At 44.3% G+C, this 19,038-nt stretch overlaps 1 long non-coding RNA gene across 1 annotated transcript; it reads left to right on the top strand.

Annotated features, from left to right (window-relative positions):
* Positions 1-545: 545 nt before the first annotated feature.
* Positions 546-7,255, top strand: LOC128446503 (uncharacterized). Its single transcript, XR_008339583.1, has 2 exons — positions 546-1,325; positions 5,834-7,255. It is a non-coding gene; the product is annotated as an uncharacterized LOC128446503 (long non-coding RNA).
* Positions 7,256-19,038: the final 11,783 nt, after the last annotated feature.

Below are 19,038 nucleotides of genomic sequence, written 5' to 3'. Positions count from 1 at the left end.
GACATTAAAGGATAAGCTTGAGTGTTGCAATTTAAAACGATAACAAAGTCTTGTTAGTACTGTTGAATGGAAGACGGAAAAGAGTGTATACTTAACCTTAATTTAAAGTAAGTTGTGTTGTGTATATACTGTGATATTGCATATACTGAATCTTTACACATTCTTCCTTTATATATTGTATTATAATTTTAAAAAATGCTATACCCTTACCTGTATTTTGTATTTTTCTCATTGTTATTGTCCTGGTCTTTCTTTTTTTCTATTCTTGGCTGGAGAGACTGAAATGCAACCCAATCTCCCACTGGGGATCAATAAAGTATTTCTGACTATAATTTCAGATCTCACTGTATGTCAATATATTTCTGAATATTTCTGTAACAAACGTTTTATATGTTCCCCAAAACACTTTCTTCATGTGCAACAGATATGGCGACGCCTGCGAGCTAGTTCTGGCAGGCAACTCGAGCTGCGCTGCGCCAATCACGGGACATACATCATGTGACATACATCATGTGATATACCTCAATCTCCCCAACCATCTATAATACACACCCACCTTATCAGGTGGTCTATTTAACCAGAGAGACATTTCCCATCAACCCCTCTTGCTCGCACTGCTGCTGCAGTATGGCTACCTGTTGCTACAGTGTCTCAGCCGTTGACCAAGTGACCGTTGTTCCTCCGTGGGTCGTTGTCTCTCTCAATCCGAGTAATTCCTCCTCTGAAGAAGTTCGCTTTATTTCCGAAATTTCGGCTCGGTCCTTCAAGATTCACTACGTGTGAATCGGACGTCAAGCGTCTGCGCCACGACTCCCGCGGGCCTCTCAGCGCGCACCACATCCTGGAGGAGCTGCGCACCCGAAGCGTTTAATTCATCGGGTCTGAGCCACGAGTTAGTTTCAACTACTTCTTGACTGAAGGCGGCTCCGCGAGGCCGAACAAACGCTGGTGGCAGCGTCACTGACGGCAGCTTCGCTGACGGATTCTTCCCGGGACATCTCTGCTCTACCAACTTCTCCCTCACCGCGGGATGTTGTCCCTCGGGCAGAGGAAGCGCGCCTGGATCCGCTGGGGCTTTCATCCTGTCTCCTCTGCTGAATGAAGTCTGCACTGAACGTTATGAATGAAACAATTCAGGCTGGAATCACACGCCATCTTCCCTGCACGTGATGTAAACAAAATTACGGGACCGGCTCGTGTTATAGTACTTCCTGGTACGTCACTCCAGCAGGATTATGGGAGTTGTAGTCCAATCTCCAGCCATGGGTCTGAAGCTTCTGTCTCCTGACAACAGTACCTTTCCCAAAGGAATCAAATGCTAGCAGGTAATATGTTTTGTTATTCCGGAAACTTTCAATTATATAATATAATATATATGTGGGTGGAGTGGTCTTCCTCCAACCAAGGGTTGGGGTTCAATCTTGTGCAGGGTGCTGGGGCCTCAGGTGGGCCCTCATAGATGTTGAATGCAATAATTGTAAATAACTTGTATATATGACTTTCTTATGACTTCTGGCATGCGATGATTTCGCAACGGACGTGCCATGTGCTATATTTATCGCATTGCACATGCCCGAGTTTCAGGGATAGGAAGGGAGCGAGATGGCTCACTCCTCAGCTACTTCCATCAGCACCTCCGGTAAAACAAAGTTTATTACAGCTGCGCGAATAACACGCGCATGAGGTAACTAACGAATGATCAAATATTAAATTCGCGGGCAACTATTTTGTCTTCGGATTGTCAACTACAATCTGGTGCACTTTGAGGAAGTGCACCAGAAAATTCTGGACATCCTTCATTGGATGTGAGAGAGTGGTGGTTTACTGTTGTGTCAAGACACCACAACACTTCTGTGCGCAGCGTTGTCGTAAGGCCTGCATGATTATGACCAAAATCATAATTACGATTATTTAGATCAATATTAATATCATGATTATTCATACATTTTAGGAACAATATATTTTTATAGCATTTTCATGTTTAAAGGCACAAGAACACTGCTTCACTTCCATGTTGTGCTACATTCCAGCTAATGTACACATCTTTCAGGTCCTGGGCAATCGACTCTCCTGTCGGTTCTTATGAGAAAAAATGACGTCTGTAAGCATCGACTCTTCATTGCAAATTACAATCAATGCAGTGAATTGTCAGGGACATGTACGGCTCCATTGTTGTGCTTGATCATTGCTCACAGTATTTATTGGACACATGTCTTTGGCCAAATGAAATGCGATCGCATCAGTTATTCCAGTGTGTCTTCGGGAAGGGGATGGATACGCTGTCGCACCATGAATGGTCGTTTATGGTTTTCTCTGTTGACGTTGGACATGGACGGAGATTCAGGGAGGTAATGTTAGTTTTGACCTTGATGCACTTGTTGTACTATGGTTTGTGGGTCGTTTTTTCAGGTGGTTAAACAAGGTAGTTGTATTGCTATGCGGCGCAAACACAACTCTAAACGCACTCTGGCATGATTTGTTCTTGGTTATCATCACTTGCCCTAAATTCCAAACTACCATACAACGGTTGATGATCCTTTTCGAAAGACTAGCTCCTCGCCTTCTGCTCCTGATAATTGATTTACCTTTCACACGACACCGTGATTGGCTACTCTCTGTCTCTACTCTCTAAGAAATACCGGAACTGGCTGCAGACAAAACGTTGTTCTGGCTACCGCTGCAGGGTGCGTGCATGACAACTCCCATTTTGTTCTCCCTCTGGTGGTTAGCGAATGTTAGTCGAGAAAGCGCTTGATTTGATATGTAGCAAAGCACGCATTTTAAATGTCAATATCGCTGACGATCATGCAATTCGATTAATTGTGCAGCCCTAGTTGTTGTGGCTCCCTTTGTCACTCTGAGGTCTGTAAATAGATAGATAGATAGATAGATAGATTACTTTATTCATCCCCGAAGGGAAATTAAGTCGTCATAGCAGCCGGTACATTTGATTACAATAAAATACAATACAATAGAATAAAATATTGAGGTAGAAAGAATAAAAACAGAAACACAAGATAAATAGGTAGATAAGGTGCAGTGGCAGATGATGGTAATAGTACTGATGATATGATGGTAATGTTATTGTTAGATAGTATATAAAAAATTGTACAGTATATATAATATATATTTATATATGATAGTAATTATACCAATATAATAGCAGTATATAGTAATAATAGCAGTAACAGTATATATAATAATAGTCAAATATAATAATAATAATAATAATAACATGTACACATGTATAAATATGTGTATATAGACTTATATATACAAAGAATATACAAAGAGTATGATATAATATATAGTACGGATATAAGTATTTGGCGATGCAATAGATAATATAATGTACTATGAGTGTAAGAATATGTAGACAGAGTGTGCAAAAGACAATATTATTGTATAAAATGATGAATTGAGACAGGTATATTTAGTTTAGTTCAGTGATGGTGGCTCTGACAGAGGTAGATGCGTTGTACAGTCTTATTGCGGTTGGGAGGAACGACCTGTATCGTTCCTTAGAGCAGCGGGGTTGAATGAGTCTATGGCTGAAGCTTCTCCTTAGCCTTTTCCAGTGTTTTGTGGAGGGGTGAGACGGATTGTCCATGATTGCCAGCATTTCAGGTGGTTTGCTGGACTTAGAGTGTTAAATTCTGGGGTATAGGTTGCCATGTGCCAAGTTCACAATATATTCTCCTACAGCCAGGGCAGTTGGGGGGAACCTCACCAGGCAGTATATAGTCTCCCGCGACAATGTGCCTACAGCGAATGACCACACCAAGGGGGTGCATGGTGCGCATCACAGTTTCACAGGTAGCATATTCTCCTGCAGGCATGCGCCATGGAGAATGGCCCCACCGCGGCGGTGAATGGCGCACATAATCAGTTTCACAAGGTAGCATATTCTCCTGCAGGCATGCGCCTATGGCGATTAGCTACACCGCAGTGGCATGGCACACATAACAGGCTCACTAGGTAGCATATTCTCCAGCAGGCATGCGCCTATGGAGAATAGCCACACCGCAGTGGCGTGGAACACATAACAGGCTCACTAGGTAGCATATTCTCCAGCAGGCATGCGCCTATGGAGAATAGCCACACCGCAGTGGCGTGGAACACATAACAGGCTCACTAGGTAGCATATTCTCCAGCAGGCATGCGCCTATGGAGAATAGCCACACCGCAGTGGCGTGGAACACATAACAGGCTCACTAGGTAGCATATTCTCCAGCAGGCATGCGCCTATGGAGAATAGCCACACCGCAGTGGCGTGGAACACATAACAGGCTCACTAGGTAGCATATTCTCCAGCAGGCATGCGCTTATGGAGAATAGCCACACCGCAGTGGCGTGGAACACATAACAGGCTCACTAGGTAGCATATTCTCCAGCAGGCATGCGCCTATGGAGAATAGCCACACCGCAGTGGCGTGGAACACATAACAGGCTCACTAGGTAGCATATTCTCCAGCAGGCATGCGCCTATGGAGAATAGCCACACTGCAGTGGCGTGGAACACATAACAGGCTCACTAGGTAGCATATTCTCCAGCAGGCATGCGCCTATGGAGAATAGCCACACCGCAGTGGCGTGGAACACATAACAGGCTCACTAGGTAGCATATTCTCCAGCAGGCATGCGCCTATGGAGAATAGCCACACCGCAGTGGCGTGGAACACATAACAGGCTCACTAGGTAGCATATTCTCCAGCAGGTATGCGCCTATGGAGAATAGCCACAACGCAGTGGCGTGGAACACATAACAGGCTCACTAGGTAGCATATTTTCCAGCAGGCATGCGCCTATGGAGAATAGCCACACCGCAGTGGCGTGGAACACATAACAGGCTCACTGGGTAGCATATTCTCCAGCAGGCATGCGCCTATGGAGAATAGCCACACCGCAGTGGCGTGGAACACATAACAGGCTCACTGGGTAGCATATTTTCCAGCAGGCATGCGCCTATGGAGAATGGCCACACCGCGGCGTTGAATGGCGCACACATAACAGATACCGATTCATCCGTCAGGCTCCAAATCTGTGCAGTGTTGGGGGGTTACAGTATTAGCGCATCACTCCCATCATTCCTGTGTTAGCATATGGGGAGTGATTAAGTTGGAGCCTAGAAGCCAAACACAAACATGTTCTACTGTGAATAATAAATATCGTAATAAATAATCAAACATGAGTTGTCGGACTGAAATGGAGCGAAGCCAGCGAGCTAGTTCTGGCAGGCAACTCGAGCTGCGCTGCTTCAGTCATGTGCCATACATCAGGTGACATAAATCATGTGACACATATCAGGTGACATACTTCACTTGCCACAATAAGCCACAGCACTCATCCACCGCATTAGGCGGTCTGTTTAAACAGAGGGAAATCCCATCTGTCCAACCATACCCGAGCGTCTTGACCCCATGGTATTCATCCAATTCCTACAGAGCAGTGAATAGATCAAGAACCAATAACCTTGTCACGTGTCAATGCTGCTACAATAGAAAAGCTATGAATCCTCAATGATGACAGTCTTACCTAACATTTACCTTGGCTTTATATTTCCTTATTACTGAATTGTTGTCAAGGTGAGTCAGAGTATACGATAACGGAAGCAGTCTAATAGGAAATCTGACAAGGACGCTTATTTAATCCTCTACATGACCTTATCCTCTCTAGTCTTAGAAGAACACATGTTCACAACAAGTCTGATAGATCTTGTCGAGACTTCTGAATTATCATTGTTAAGAATAATACTGCTTTCTGTTCTTTCTCCTCTATGATCAAACGCTTGCATCCCTCTTCTACCAATCAATGGTCGAAAATGCATGACGAGATCTCCTCAAAGCTTCGCCATCCCTGCCAGAGCTGAGGCCTAACACCTGGATGCTGTCCCCGCACTTACTAAGATGTGGCACCGCTAGGACTGCAACACTCCATCATCAATGCTACTAATGCCATGTTGGACACCACAAGAAGGAATATTGACTCTCAAACATCATCTGCAGCCTTGATGTTTTAATATGTAATCTCCGCTGCACAAATCCTTTGTTGCATGTCAGATCTCGGGATCCATCAGGTCTCTGCGTCCGGGGTAGTCACAGGCGTGTTTCGGCGCGCCTTCATCCCCTCAAATGGTGACGATACAATGCGAACGATGCCAAGGGATTCATTGCACCCTTGCCGTGGCATACATCTGTTCCTGTCCATCCTGGGAGAGGGATCCCTCACATGTGGCTCTCTCTGAGGTTTCTACATTTTCCCCTGTTTATGGGGGTTTTTTGGTAGTTTTTCCTTACTCTTGTCGAGGGTTAAGGACAGGATGTCGCATTTGTTAAGCCCGATGAAACGAATCATGTTTTGAATATTGGCGATACAAACAAAACATGTGAGTGAATAATTTGTATGTGCTTTGCAGACTGATTATTTTATTACATTTCAGGTGGTTTGCTGGGCTTAAAGGGGAAATTCCGGTGCATATGTTGCCATGTGCCAAGTTCACTATATTCCCGTATAGTGAACCTCACCAGGTAGTATATTCCCCCGCAGACAATTTGGCTACAGCGAATGACTACACCGCGGCGGTGAATGGCTCACATAACAGGTTCACTAGTTAGCATATTCTCCTGCAGGCTAATGCCCCTACGGAGAATGGCCACACCGCGGCGGTGAATGGCGCACACATAGCAGATACCGATCCGTACGTCAGGCTCCGACTATGTGGAGTTTTGGGGGGTTACAAGTATTTGCTCATCACTCCCATCATTCCTGTGTAATCATATGGGGGAGTGATTAAGTTGGAGCCTAGACGCCAAACACTAAATCTGTTGTAATAAATATATTACATGATCAAACGTGAGTTGTCTGACAGAAATATGGCGACGCCTGCGAGCTAGTTCTGGCAGGCAACTCGAGCTGCGCTGCGCCAATCACGGGACATACATCATGTGACATACATCATGTGATATACCTCAATCTCCACAACCATCTATAATACACACCCACCTTATCAGGTGGTCTATTTAACCAGAGAGACATTTCCCATCAACCCCTCTTGCTCGCACTGCTGCTGCAGTATGGCTACCTGTTGCTACAGTCCCTCCACCACCCCAGCATCCACCTGTAGGCTCCAACGGGGGGTTACAAGTATTTGCTCATCACTCCCATCATTCCTGTGTAATCATATGGGGGAGTGATTAAGTTGGAGCCTAGACGCCAAACACTAAATCTGTTGTAATAAATATATTACATGATCAAACGTGAGTTGTCTGACAGAAATCAGTTTTAGGGTGAGATTTGTGTCAGTATCTAATATTGCTGATAAAATATTTTTTTCCTGTTTTAGTCCTTTATTTCCTAATGATTTTTTATTAGCAGTAGTATTTTTATCACTATAACTAAAAGTAATAATAATAATAATAAAACTATGACTCCATTAAAATTGGTTTGCAGCTGGTTCATGTTCTGCAGAACGGAATCACATTGCAGTACAAACCTATGGCCGCTTTGGCCCAACAGTCCCATTAAACTCAGTCAAGCCGCACCAAATTTCACACACTCATACTCATTCATTACAGCCCCCGAAATGAGCCACATATTTCCATCAGGATCCATGAATCATTCCCCAGGAAATTGGTGAAAATGTCAAAAAAACACATTTCCAAACATTGGTGAAAGTGATAAAAGTAATCCTGGATCTGCCATCTGATCCAAATCAAACATTTAATGGGTTCTTCCCTGACCCATACTGCATCCTTACTTTTGCGGAAATCTGTTTTTGTGTAATCCTGCTCTCAACCTGAGGCGATTAACAGAAGCAAGACAACAACTAAATGCATCACAAACACTACAGTATACAGTCCAATAAAACCGTTACTAAGTTTATCAATGTAAAGAAACAATGTGGAACATTGGTTTCCCTCCTTCACACATTTTCTTTTGAACAGCTGGCTTTGGAGATATTTCAATCCGGACTACAGTGAACTGACCAACACTGCCATCCCTAGAACCTAAAATTCCCAGGTTTTCAACTTTAATAGAAATGTTCCTCCAGGACAGTGTCCTCTAGGCCACACCCTCTGATGTGTCAGCACGAGTACAACAGCCATTAGGGAGTTTTCGACCTCTCCAATCTCATCATCCTTCACCCACAAACCAGTCCATCTGGAAGTCCAACCACAGCGGCCACATATGACAACAAACACATAGCTCCACCACGGGCTACAGACACACAGTTTATCGCTGAGGCAGCCAGGCAGGGAACTGCAGAGCCCCCAGTTTGCCCAGAGGCGTTTCTCGGCCTTGTCTTTCCTGCAAGGTAACGGATGAAGGTGCTGTCTTCCCTGCATAGCAAGTCAGATTTAAAGGGGAAACAGAGAGAAGCCGAGACACCACTCCCTCCCCCGCTGCTCCTGCTATTGATTGAGGACTATGAGGGGGATTCAATCGTCTGGCTATCCACGGTGTGTCATCAAGAGCCAGATGGGAAGCTTAAGATTGGAATCTTCGTGGGTTTTCAAACACCTGAGGCCTCCGGCATACTAAAGACCTCTCACATCCTAATAACAACCGCCGAGGGGACATTTTGTGCAGGTGGTTTACCCGTCCTGCAGTTAGCGTTGTTCTCTCAAAGACAATTCAGGCCTGAGCTCGCTATCGGGCTTTACCCCTGACCCCCAAGCCGACAATGTCACCACAGTAAATATCGGTTGTTATGAGTCAATTCCCCACAGAGTCCCTCATTTCTTTTCTAAATCCCCTGCTGGAAACAAAGGCTGCTGGAATTGGATATTAATTGTGTTCCATCAGAGTTGATTACTAGAGAGGTGTTTGTTTGTGTGGCAGCAGAATGCAAGTGTGTGCGTGTTTGTGTGCATGTGAGCGTGTGTCTGTGCACGTGTTGCCACTGCGTGGGCTGGTGAATCACAAATCTATTTCGGAAGCAACGCCGAGCATATAATTAAAGTCATCCCTGTCAGTGACGGGAAGTCTGATGGAGACCAGGACACGGTGGCCCCTGCAGGTTGATTGAAAGACAGAGATACTGGTGGAAGGAAAAAAATGAAGAAATGCTGAGAGGTAGCTGTCATTTACACACTTAAACAGGTCTACAGCTGCAGAATCACACACAGAACACAGGATTAGACTCAGGGGAGCAATCTGATTTCAGGAGTCTGTTTCCTGGGAACCCAGTGGGATATCGGGGCTGATAATTAAACAGGATGCATGGCTTTCCTCCCCCCCTCAAGATTTGTCCTCTAGGGAAGTACGTCAGCCCCTCTCTTCATAGTTGCCTTGTCTTTGCTCAAAGTGCATCCTACAACTGGGTCAAAAATGCTCCGCCTAATTTTACTGTATGGCGGCAAAAGATAATCAATACACGTCCTCGTCCAAGAAAACAGACTTTTGAAATGAAGGTTTTGTCCCCTCTTATTCACCCAATTACTCATCCTGGAGACCTGACTACGTCTGTGTCAGTATCCAGCACATAGACCCAACACCAGGCACTTTATGATACATAATGTATGTCTTCAGCTGTAAGTCTGACTGCTGATGATGTACACTGCACACAGGACATGCAGAGGACTGCACACATTTATTCATGTATCATTTATCTTTAGCAATGATAGTAGTTTTACTCAGTGCCTGTCAGCCAGTTGGTCCTAATCATTTTATTCCAAACACCGTATGTGTTTAATTGGTGCCAGCTTGAGCTTATGGTGACTACATTGTATTGGCAGTTGAGCCTCCTCAGCCTTTTGCCATTCAAGTCTCTATCCAGGTCAGGTCCTCAGGCAGTCAGGTCCTTAAACAAGTTGAACCTAGCAACCAATGAGTTCTGGTCAAGTCCAAGTCTGAGGCTCTGTCACCTCATGTTTATTTAATTAATGAGAACTAAGACAACCAATTTTACACTATGACAAACAAGACATAAAAGAAAAACCCTAACCCTAAGAGAAATTTTGTGAAATTTTGTACATTTTCCCCTCAATGATTTAAAACTAAAACTAAACTAAACAAAATCCACTTCAACAACCTGCTGGTATTTGTGTGAACACACTGAATACTTATGTCCTCTATGTTTGCGGAACAAAAACCACAGTATTGATGTTATCTGAAGATGTAACATCTTCTCAACTGAATCCAGCCTCTGAATAACTCCCTGTGCTGCAGTTAACAGGTGCAGTACTGCCAGGTACCAAGAAGGACTGAACCTGATGAACCCTGCACATTCAACATGACAAACTCAAGGCCTGTGGGCTACATCAGGTCTGTGGTGCAGTTGTATTCAGCCTGTGAGACGATTTAAGAATTTTCCTTTTTATTCTGGCCCAAATCCATGTTGCTCACAATACAGTGTTGCAGTGACAAGAGGGGTCAGGTTGTTTTTTGTAGTCAAAGGTCAACCGGTCTATATTATAACATCTGACATTTAAAATCCTTGAGCATGTTCTGACCTGGTAACCTGCTTAACACGATATTGGAGTTATTTGTATGTGCACGTATTATTAAAGACGTGTGACCATAGATTTGGTAAAGTATCATGTAGTGGATCATTTTTGATTACATGTATTACATGATTTTTTTGTTTGAAAAGAGTGAACAACAGCTTGTGTCCGAAAATAGTTATGATGACTCAGTTTTTGTTTCATTTGACAATTGGGGGTGGGATTTACCACGTAAATGTTATTTTTGTGTATGACACAGGATATAGTTTGAGGAAAAGAACAACCACTACAGGTGAAAAGGGCTCATAAAGATATACAGGCCCTGTTTGGCCCTGGAGTTGGTCTAGATTTATTTTTTGTGATGAGTGAGTGTGATTCCTGACGTGGTTTGCTAGTGTGAACTGGATTCACTGAGGCGTGTCAGTTTGTGTTACTTCAGAACTCAGTGACATGACACCTCGCAGGACCTGTAACCATGGTACCACTACACAAAGAGGCTGTCTTAAGGCTGTAATCTAAAATAAACACATAGAAATAATAAATGATGGGATATGAAAAAGTATGTTGAAAATGAGACGTCACTGAAATAATTCAACTAAAATGTCTCAGGTGTTTGTTGACTCCAAAAATGATAAAAATGACCAAAATTGATAGTTAAAACCCGCCTCCTCCATGTTAGTGGATGGGACATGGACCGAACAGTGCACTTAGGTGACCTTTACAAAATGACAAATTACACATCAAGTTAATTTTCCCCATAGATTGTGTCTCTCATTTTCGGTAGTTGTAATCTCCCTGATGTCTGTTCAGGTGCTCGTGCATCTGCATAGTTTGGGTTTGATGCTTTAAAAACAGGTCATGATTGACAGCTGACTCATGATTGGTCGAGCACATCGGCTGGATGCTGCTACTACACCTGAACATCAATCACTACTGCAAAGACTCTGGTGCCAAATAACATCTTTGGTGCAAGATGGCAGCGCATTTAGCCGAGATATTTTAGCTTCATTGGGCATCCATCTATATATACAGTCAAAGGTAGGCTGAAGCCTTAATGTTGCTATTCCTCCTGTATCCTCTTATTTCCTTGACAGCGTACTACAACCACAAGACTCCAACAAAACTCTGCAGAGTATCTATGAAATGTCCTGTGAAAAGTTGAAAGGACTGCACTCATACATATATTGATGGCAGCTTTTAAAGTACATGAAGGTGAGGTCAAAGTGCTCGTGTCTTTACGGGTATGAAACCCACTTGAACACTCTTCATAGATTCCTTTCTTGATCCCCTTTTTACTTCTGAAGCTTCCATTCAGCTCAGCACTGTGGGCATTAGGTATTCTCACTGAATGTTTTATTCAGGATGAATCTTGTTCATTTACCGATGTGCTTTGTGCCGAGTAGACGGAGTCGTCTTCTCTCTTCAGCTGTGAAATTAAAACTAGTGGGTTGGTGGGGGTTTAACCCCGGAGAGCGTCACAGAAACGCTGGGGGAGACTGGGAGAAGTGGGTCTGACCTTATGTGTGGATATGCAGCTGTGTGCAGTGATGCATTCAAAGACAGCATGTCTGAGCAGAACAAATCTTTCATATCGAAGTGGCCGTGTCCAGTAAGCTAAGCGCTGTGGCACTGTTTATTTGCATTTGTTGTGTCTACTCTGTATAATGTATGTTTGAGTTTGAGCTCAATGGATGCAGTGTGAGTGTATATTGTCATCCTAACCTCATAGGGCAACACAGAGGAGGCAGGCAGAGGTCAAACACACTCTGCCGTGTGGTGGTGGCAGCGGTTTGGAGGAGGCAAGACTTTATTAGCAAGAGCCCAAGGGGGAGCAGACCTCAATTGCTGCACACAGCTTGCTTCCCAAGCCATCGAGGGAGCCTAACTGCACAAGGCTGAACGCGGATACCACATCTGGATGCAGACAGGGGACAAATAAAAGGAAATTACGGAATAGTTAAGTGGGAGAAACATGACAAATGCAGACGTTTTCACTCAAGTGCGCAAGTCCTGCTCTGTGGCAGCATGTATGAGAACTATGAGTGTTTCTTCAGTCACAAAGACCCTCAATGGCAAAGTGAATAAAGTGACATCTGTATTTAGATCAACAGGAAGGACTTCAGTGAGTAGGGTTGGAAAAATGTGGTCCACACATTTGATGACGGTGATGCTCGTGCATTAGTTTGTAAATAGATAACATACTAATCTTCCTCATGTGACCACGAATGTCACTGCAGGACGTGATCAGACTGTGTCAGCTGGAACAGTCCATCCATAAATCACAAAGGAAGACTACAGTAGATCTGCACAAACCTCTCATTACAGAGATCAATGCTCATATCAGAGTTCGGTGGTGCAAAAACCTGTGGTGCAAAAACCTGTGGTGCTGTGATCTGCAGAGTGGCGTTCACCAAGAGAACAAAACAGGCCTGAATGTTTGACCCCTACACTGAGGGGCTCGGTTACAATGTGGGCTGCCCTGAGTTCCCCCTCCTGTCACATCCGAGGGCTTCTTGGGGAAAGCCCAACATTTGTCACATGTTGACAAAATGTCAACATGTGAAGTTTCATCTCTCATCTTTGTTTTCCTCCATCTGTCTGCCACCTCTCCTCTCCTCCGTTACGCTGTTCAGGACGCGAGCGTCTATTAAGTGTCAGCCGGCAAATCACTGCAGCCTCTGAGCCGGCTAATATCCAGTTTCCATGGTCACAGAGAAAGCTGTCAGTCTCAGTATGTCAGATGTTATAAAAGCAAACCATCTATTAGAGCACTCTAACATGCACTGCCGACACGCACACAAACATCAACACACAAACATACACAGTTAATTCTGTGCAGGACAGCGACCTTGAGAAGCTGAGGCCAGTGCTTTTCCTCACAGTGGATATTTCATTTTATAAAATGATGTGCGTAGAACATTTTTTCACCTTCAGCTCTTGATTTGTGTACAATGCTCATGTAGTCCATCTAAAGGAATGCATAGAAAGTATGATGGTACACATTTTATTTCAGTATCAATGCACTGATGAAACATAAAGCGACGTTATAGGGAAAATGTGAGTCATATTGTTACCCAGAATATATGATAAGAATACAGATACATTATTCTATTCCAAACAATGAGTCCTCATGTTTTTTTCTTTTTTTTCCTTGTGTGTGTACTCTTAGTCGTGGGCTGTCTTTGCTACGCTGCTATGTGACATTGACATATTGATATTTCAGTGTACTTCTGTCTTCCAAGGCGATATCATCTTTTCACAAGACTTCACAAAGATAGTTCCATAAAGCAATAAGAAAGTCAGTCAGTAGAGTGCATATACCTCAGCCTAGGCCCAACAGTCCACCTTAAAGTCAATCAAGCTACATTAAATAGTACACAAAAATAAATATTAGACCCCTAAATATAACAATATTTTGTATTATTGCAAAGAGATCCATGTGTTATTCTCTGTGAAATGGTAAAAATGTTTAAGAAAACGCCCCCTCTTGTAATGAGAAAAGAAATGCTTGGATCTGCCCCCTTCCACCAGGCTTCATGTTAATCTGTTCAGTAGTTTGTGTGTAATGCTGCTAACCCACAGACAAAGAAACAAACGCAGATGACAACATAAGCTCCTTGGCAGAGGTCATCATTTTCTGAGATTGTAAAGGAGAGATTTGCTCAAAGCCGTGACCTCGACCTGCCCTCACCTGATCCATCACCTTTGGGATGAACTAGAGTCCTGACCTGACCTCACTAATGTGGCTAAACTGCAGCCTTGTTTCTCAATCTGAGTGGGAATGATGGAGTGGAGTCTGTTACAGGAGCAGATAAACATCAATGTATTGTTCAAGAATCCATATATTCCTGGCTTGAGTTGGCTGCTGTACTTTGACCTTTTACTTAAAACGTCTTTCAAAACATGACTACAAATTAAAAAAAAAAAAAATCTATCCACCCCTGTTTGGATCCTTTGGGTTTCCGACTTAAAACCAGGACAAGACGAAAACAACGAGCAGAGCCAGCAGTAAATGAAAACATTTCTCTGTGGATCTATTGGAGGGAGGAACAAAGAGGAGAGGACAGAGGGAGATGGAATAAAGGAGAAAGAAGCAGAGAGAAAACTGTCTCTGTTATAACTTTGAGAAGCAGTTCCCCACTGAGAAAACAGTGTTTCCTCACTGGCTAGCAAATTGCAGTTCAAGCCGACAATAATATAGTCACAGTCGAGTCACTAACGGCTGCAACACAAGGAGACCAACATCAGATATTAGTCCTTGAGGGGAAACAGCTTCTTTCTTTTTTTTTAATCAGTAGATCACATTTAATTTAGTCTTTTTTGTTGAGATGCAGCTTCCCCACTGCACCTAGAGCAGATTTATGTGTCGATGGCCAAGAGCAACAGTGTCCCTACCAACAACGTATTCTCTGTTCAGAAGAGGCTCAACAGCAGAGGCCCACCCCCCCCCCCCCCCCCCCCCTCGGTAATCCACAAACATCTCAGACACACATATGCACACACAGAGCCCAATCACCTTTTCCTCACATGGGACTAAAGACAATTGGATTAACACTCTGACTGTAAGATCTCCCTGCTTCGTAGCCGGCAGCACCTGGAAGTGCCGTAACAGTGTCATCCTCCATGACAACAAAACCCTGACGAATGCAATCGAGCCAATGGGAGACGGAGATGTGCATTTCAAAGAGCAGAGATCCTTAGCGAAACGAGATTGCCTCTGACCACAGAGAAGAAGAGAGAAAAACCCTGAGCGCAGATGGGAAGAATAATAGCCTTCGCTTCTAGAAAGCTTTTTCCACCTGGTTAAACCAGACAATCTACTCCGGTGAGCAGAGCGTTAGAATCTGCTCCCTGAAGACGAGATGAGTAAGATCAAAGCAGGCATGGCGCTGCAGGAGAGCAATAAGCAAGTCGGCACAGGATGTACTGTCTCATCACACACACACAGTCCCAGAAACACCAGCTCTCTCTCCTAATGGCTGAACTAAATGCTGCTGCAGCGAAACGTCAGGACCCAACAGAGGAGCGGTGTCGGACTGCTCCGTCCCAATCAGCCCCAAAGGTTTGCAGATGTATTCAGGGTCAGGTCGGTCTGGATAACCGGGTGACCTTTCTCTCGCCGCCCGAACTGACAAGTTTGTGAAAAGGTTCCGCTCTGTTGCGGACACTGATGCGAACCAGCCAAAACAAAAGCAGTGAGAGGATGTGGAGTGAGGAGGGAAGTGAGGAGGAATGTGGCTTGTTTAGACTCCGCAGCGTTTGGTTTGTTGCTGTCATCGTTCCGGAGTTGTGACAGCTCAGACGGAGCATGAAACCAAAGTCAGAGCTGGTAATTGGGCCGGGCCAAAAGGCTCTCTCTGTGTGGTCTGTCATACGCCACATCCAATATTAATGAAGAACTGCAGCGCTCAAACTCCACTCATCGATTGCTTTCATTTACTTCCAGCCACAGCTTGTCCCACAAAGAGCTTCTCCTCTCTTTTTTCCTCCCCTCTCCTCTCTTGTTCTCACTTCATCACTCCCGCCCTGCGGTGGTGCGAGCGTGCTTCAGGGAAAGTGTCGGAGTTGACTTGCTCCGGCACCCTGCGCCATCTGGCCTCTCCCCGCTGCTGCGATATACAGACATCGGTGAATGACAGAGCGTGAACAATGGCGGCATGGCACACGGAGAATGGTCGGACACATAACACGAGCTGCTAATCAGCCGGGTTGCATTTGGTATGTTGTCTTCCTCGGAAGCGAGGAGGAGGAGGAGAGGGGCCTGAGCGATGAGAATGTGCGGAGGGTACTCGAGGACTCTCCGTTACCTCAGTGATTCACAAGCAGCAGTTTCAATCTCATAGCTGCAAACCATCGTAATTAATAGTTAAGCAGACCTGGTGTCTGTTCTGTTCTCCTCTGTTTGCTTTGCACCCTCGGCCTCTGTTTGCTTTACACCCTCGGCCTCCTTCTGCTCCATCCCATGTGAGTAATATCGATTTAAACATTGAGACAAATTGTTTTTTAAAACTGGCATTTAGGGGACAATGCTAAACAATCGCATTACTCAGGAGTAACAAGAGAATGTTAATTCCACTCTTCTGTTGGTGAACTTAACATGAAGCTACCTAGCAACCGCCTGATAGCTCACCTACAAAAACATCTAAAGCTCAATAATATACATGGTACATCCAATTTCTTTCATATGTGCAAAATCGTGTTGTATAACAAAGGCTTCTGTGCTGGACTATTTCTGGGATTGGCCTTAATAAAGCGGTCCAGGCTCACTGTGAATTCACATGCTCCTCAGACGGCCCCGTTTCCCGAATAATTAAGTTGTTGTTCCGACTTCTGTGTGTTCAAGTGCTTTGAAGTCAGAACGTGAGGAAAACTTGCGGGGCTGTAAACAAAGTGTGTTGAGTTTAATTGTTTTGAGTATTTAAACATCTCTTTCAGTTATTAACATAATAAGGAGGAATGAAAAAGAATCAGGTGTGACAGGCAGGTAGATAACTTAAAATAGGCTGAGAATACGTATGCATTTCAATCGTAAAATCATCTGTATCGTGGTGTTTGTGAGAGACAGACATTCAGCATGAAGTGATGAGTCACAATAAAGCTGATTTTAAAATGTTGGTTAATAAGTGATGACGTCAGCAACTCGCCAAAAGGTGTACCCACATTTTTGCCAACTTTCCGACTTGTTCAGACTTGAGATGGCCTTCACATGAAGGTTTCTAGTTGAGAACAAATTCTTCTGATATTGCAACACCACTTGAAAGCACTGTTAGTAAACTCCTGCCTGACTCACTGCTGATCCGTTGCCAGGACGTCAAGAGTTTGTCCAAAATATTGCATTTCCTCATTATGCTCAGCTCAGCTAACCAGCTGCTGCTGTTGTCTTACAATTAACAAACATAAGAGAGGAGTCCAACCACTAACGTGATCGGAGGAGGAAGAACATCTCTCCACCACTCTTTCATCCTATATTCCAATATTCCATCCTGATCCCTTCATTTCACATTTGAAACAACTTGACTGATTTCTCCTCCACTCCATCATTATTTCTACCCCCACCAAGTCAATCTCATTTTCCCTCTCCCTCTGCTGGAACAGTTTCATTTGAATGCAGAACCGCAGCTTTCTCAGTCGCGCTCTCGCTGCAGGCCGTCTATTAGATCAAGGCCTTTTGCTTTTTCATCTTTGGACAAGGAGAAGAGGAGGAATTTCCCCAGTTCCTTTCCTGAATCGTGCCAGTGGCTGCCCGGCCTGTACCCGACACATCATCAAATGGACAGTGAGACGGCGGAAAGGAGCCATGGAGATTGAGGAGTGATAGACGGAGCTGAGATCAAGGTCCCGGCGGAGGCCAGCACTCCCACTCACTCCACGCTGGTGACTCACAGAAAGGACATCAGCCGGTCGGCTTTCCCTCTGCCGCACAAACAGGCGGAGATGAGACACAGAGAACTGCACCTCCTGCTACGTTCAAAGGAAACGTTGGCTGAGTTAAAAAACGTCTAGGTTGACATCACTTACAGCACTTGGTACACATGACACCCATTCATCTGATCAGGTGTCTGTCACACACAGATACACGCAAACATTGAGGAGAGAGCCCTCATTGATTTGTTCTTCCTGGATGACTTTATCCTGAACCAGGAAATAAAGGTAACAGGAACAACCATGATCAGTACATCCCTCCCACAATGCACACGGGCAACAGATTGATTGACAGGTCTAATTTTAAGTGTGCGCCTTCAATGTCAGTGTTGTTTATTTCTCTTTTCTATAATTTTGCTATGTTATTCAACAATTTGAACTTGTTTTTAACTTCTGGTGTGTCATACAAACCGGCTTTGGCCCGAGTCTTGCTGTCATATTTGGGGGTTACAGATAATTTTTTCTGGCCTGCCAGATTCAAGCCAATGTTGGGCCAAATCGTTTGTTTCTCTATAGAAGCATGTTTGTGAAACAGGAAAAAGTTTAGACAGAATCTATTTAACATTTATAATTTTTATGAAACTTTATTATTCGGTGGTGGTGTGATGTCAAAAACTTACCTCAAGTATCATCAACAACCACAGCAACAGGGTGAGTTGCTGGGGCTCCTCCCGGTCTGATCGGAGACAGGATACGAGCAGGTCTTCCATGATTTGACAGTTTAACCTCGATTGGATGGTCATGGGACAATGTGCTGGTTAGCTGCACAGCTCAGGAAGAGCATCAAACTCATGCCTGTAACCAGTGTTGTGCATGAACGAACGCAAAAGAACGCGCTCATTGAACACGTTCACTTTTATGAGAACGATGAACTGAACGCAACTCAATGACAAATAATGAATTTGAACGGTGAACACGTTCATATTGTAGCGTCCTCGCGTATAGACGACAGGAAACTTCTCTCTTTATGTGTAACTTTATTAAAGTCCAGCGAACACGACACACTTCTTGTTCGTAACCCCCGACACTCCTATCATCATCCACCACTGTATTCTTCACTCCCCTTCCTCATTCACCCTTGATACGCCAACTCATCAGCCAATGAGAGCCTGGCATCCCACAAAACCCTACAGCCACCCCTACCTGTTCGCTGACCCTCGGGACATTTCAA

Source organism: Pleuronectes platessa, chromosome 8 (assembly GCF_947347685.1).
Source record: "Pleuronectes platessa chromosome 8, fPlePla1.1, whole genome shotgun sequence".
Classification (NCBI taxonomy): domain Eukaryota; kingdom Metazoa; phylum Chordata; class Actinopteri; order Pleuronectiformes; family Pleuronectidae; genus Pleuronectes; species Pleuronectes platessa.
Note: the sequence above shows the minus strand (reverse complement) of the source record. Positions and strands in the feature narration are given on the sequence as shown.